This window comes from Physeter macrocephalus, chromosome 1, assembly GCF_002837175.3.
Source record: "Physeter macrocephalus isolate SW-GA chromosome 1, ASM283717v5, whole genome shotgun sequence".
In the NCBI taxonomy this organism is placed as follows: domain Eukaryota; kingdom Metazoa; phylum Chordata; class Mammalia; order Artiodactyla; family Physeteridae; genus Physeter; species Physeter macrocephalus.
Window position 1 is genome coordinate 119,040,453 of NC_041214.2, and position 3,825 is coordinate 119,044,277.

Genomic DNA, 3,825 nt, shown 5'->3' on the forward strand with positions numbered 1-3,825 from the left:
CGCCAACCCGATTTGATCGAAACTTTGATAGAATCTTGCCCAAAGGACACTCTGTTATGCCCCAACTCCTTGGTTGAGCATCACCAGCCTCTGTACATTTTACTAAGCTTCACTTCCTGTAGTTTGTGATTTGAAAAGAACAGACTTTCCCTCGTTTTCCAAATATGAAACATAATAACAGTAACTGTTCTTTTTTAAAGTACATATGCCCTTCCCCCCAAACCAAGGTTCCGTAAGCCCAGCATGTCTGAACCAGAGTGGGCTTAAATCTTTACTACTGAATCATATGGTCACTGCAAAGCCATGACTAAGAGTTTGCCCCCAACCTCCAAGGCTAGAGAAAACAGAATGGTTCCCAAGACCAAGTTGCACTAGCTACGCGTTTATCCCAATTTATCCAAGGATCGCACACAAAAGATTGAGTGCAGGAACTGGTGTTAATATTGCAAAGCACCTCTGGCTTTGTTTAGAACCTACTTAGGCCCTTACCCTTGTAGAAGATCTCCTGCAAAGGTTTTCCTACCCCACAGCTTTACACTCAACAGTGCCTACACACTGAGTACCTACCATCTCACAGTTAAGCCACACCCCATGTGCAGTGATTCATGGTTAAGAGAACTGGATTACCACAGCTCTAGCCAAGTGATAACCCACTGCACCAATTAGGAAAAGGGGAAAAATACCCCCAAAAACCCCTCAGCCAGCTCTGAATAAGGAAGCGTGTTTCCATCCTGTGCCTCCTGTCACTCAAAAGTCCAGTCTACTCAAACTCCCCCAATTCCCACAGCCTCAAGTAGCCATGTTTCAAGGACTCGGCTTGTAGGGCCTGCAATAAGCACTGCCAGTGAAACAGGAGGCTGGGCCACACTCAGGCAACTCACACTCCCAGTTTGTTGTTCTATTTTTGGGAAGGGAGGAGCTGCACGGTTAGCAGTGGGGCTGGCTGGTCAAGGGATGACCAGGTGCCAGGCACACTGTCCCAAGGACAAACCTGACTCTATTGGCACTATATATATATATATATATATATATATATATATATATTTTTTTTTTTTTTTTTTTTTTTTTTTTTTTTTTTCTTGCTGCTGCAGCATGTGGTATCTTAGTTCTCCAACCAGGGATGCAACCTGCGCCCCCTGCAGTGGAAGCACAGAGTCTTAACAACTGGCCCGCCAGGGAAGTCCCTGGCATCATACTTTAATCACTGAGCCTAAAAGAACATGGATAATCAAGTGTGACAGACCGAAAGAGAGCCAACGATTTGCTCCTGTCATCACGCCCACAGAGTAACTTCTCCGAGGTCATACATTAGATAAGCATGGGCACAGGAAGGCTCATTCCTCACGCTCATGACCTTGCTTTCTTTCCCACTCACACCGCCAACAAAAGGTGGAGTGGGGGTCTGACCACCAAAGAATGGCCACGTTCCCACAGATCACATCCTTACCCTACACTGCGTCTCTCCTGTGGCTTGGGGAACTCACAGAAAGACAAGAGTCTTATAACCCCAGATTTTTTCTTTTGGCAGTCACGATTAGTAACATGGCCCGTTTCAAGGTTACAGAGGAGCCCCATGCTACACACGTGGGGCAGGAACAGACGAGTGTTGCTCGGAGCTTTACAGGAAAGCCACAGCAAGTGTTCCAGAAATTGACAACATCTGGAAGCAGGCACTCTAAGGCCTCCAGGAAACCCCTCCCTCTCGGGCTTTCGGGACTCCTCATTGGGGGCCTTTTTCTTGGGCACGGAAAAGCCTCCTTTTCTGGACCAGAGCGGTAGGGATGTGCAGGTCAATGGCTAAGCTGGCCGGGTGGGGAAGGGGAAGGGGAGAGTAGTTCCTTCGGATCCCAGCAGAGGTAGACAACGGTAGACAGTGGAAGGCAATGGGTTCAAGATGACAGGAAAGGCCAATTCTTGGGGGCGGGGGGCTGCTCTCCTTCCCTCCGCTCTCCGATTAAAAACGAAAGCCCAGGATGATGAAGACTGCGCGCAGAACCAAGACGAAAGCCATCTCTCGGCCTTCGTCCCAGCGTAAGCCCTTCTTGACCCGGTCCTCCTGCTGCTGGCGAAGGGCCTCCCGCCGGGCGCTCAGGCGCCGCTCGAGCTCCAGCTGCTCGCCGTAGTGCGCCTGGTAGAAGGCGTCAAAGTCGAGCATGGTGCGGTTGGCTCCCTACGAGGCCTGAGCGCGGCCCTGGGTCCGAGAGGCGGGCGGCTGGGTGCCGGGCGAGTCGGGGTCGGTGGCGGGCGTCTTGGAGGACCGGACCCCGGGGCCGCGCAGGAGCAGTTTGCGGTCCTACCTGCGACGCTGGGTGGTACTGCCCAGCACCACGTAGGCCTGGGAGATGCGCGTGAAGCGCTCGGCAGCCTCGGCGCTCCCCGAGTTGCGGTCCGGGTGGTAGAGGAAGCGCTGCCGGTAGTCAGCTGCCTTGATCTGCGCCTGCGTGGCCGTGGAGGGGACGCCGAGCAGCTCGTAGAGCGCCGTGCGCGAGTAAGGGCCGTCGCTCCGGGAACAAGTCCTCGCTTCCAGGCCCAGGTCCGATCCCGAGTTTTGTGGAAACACCGGGGCCTGCCACACCCTCCATAGTAACAGCCGCGACCCCCAAATGGTGTTTTGATCAAGCCCAGCGATATTTCCCATTCTCCTGGCGTACATCTGTAAACAGGTCTCCACATCCAGGGAAAGGCCTGATTCTACCCACACAGTTTTGTAAACCTTCGGGATTCTACATGTGGTATCCCTCAGTTATTAAATGGAAGCCTGTGCTTTTACTGTATCCCTGTCACTGTGTGGATTTCTCCACTTCAACATAATGCATCATTTTGTCTTAGACAAGCAACAGCATCTCCTGATTTAAACTGCAAAATATAACGGATGAAAGAATTTACTAAAATAAGAATTGTGGGCCTTGAGAATCCTTTTTCATAACCCCCTCTAGGACACATCCACAAGTGCCAGCATGCAGCCCTGTTTTGGGTAGGCATCCATGTTTCCGTTTCAGAGGCAGTTTTGTACTAGTAACAGCTGCAGCTTAAAAGGAAGAAGCTCACCCACACATAAACCAACCCTATCATTTTACTTAGTCAATGTTACTACAAGAAAAAATTAATTTTGTTGGTATGTGACTACAGACTCTAAAAAAAACCCCCTTATAAACAATAAGACCTTGTGAGGTTATGAAAACTTATTTCTAAACCTGAATAGTTTAATCAAATAACGTTCCAACCTAGAACACTCATGGAAATATTATGTATTAACTCTTCATCTTTTATTCTGGCAAAACAAAACTCTGCTGTTGAGAACTTATTTCTCATGACTCAGAGGTAAGTCCCTAGATAATCACGATGTCACTTGAGTTTCAGACCTCTAGTCTGACGCTTAAAGCTCCCAAAAGACAAAGTCTGAATAGTTGTTTCAAGTGTTTCTTGGACTTGAAGTTGTGGCATTAGAGACCCAGGAAATATTTATTTCTGGTAGGAATGGGTCAAGGTGGTATCCTATAAGACATTTAAAGAATGCTCTATTTATTTGCACTCTCATGTCTGGGAAATCTTATTTCCCTTACACATGCATTAGGGAAAATTTATATTTGATAGAGTTTAAATATTTTTGAAAGGTTAATTCGTTTTGAAACAAAGTGATAAACATTTCATTCTGTACAGTTTTATTCAAGGATGACTGGAATCACCTACATCTCCTGATATAAGATAAAAATGATATGTGGAAGCATCCTGTTATCCACAAACAGCTTCCTGTCTGTACAGCTGCGAGTTCTGATTTGACTGATTTGTGTCTGGCTTGATGCTACTTGAAAATAAAGGATCAGC

General features: G+C 48.0%; 1 pseudogene; it reads right to left on the bottom strand.

The window, feature by feature from the left end:
• Positions 1 to 1,954: 1,954 nt before the first annotated feature.
• LOC102982624 (dnaJ homolog subfamily C member 30, mitochondrial-like) lies at positions 1,955 to 2,653 on the bottom strand (annotated as a pseudogene).
• Positions 2,654 to 3,825: the final 1,172 nt, after the last annotated feature.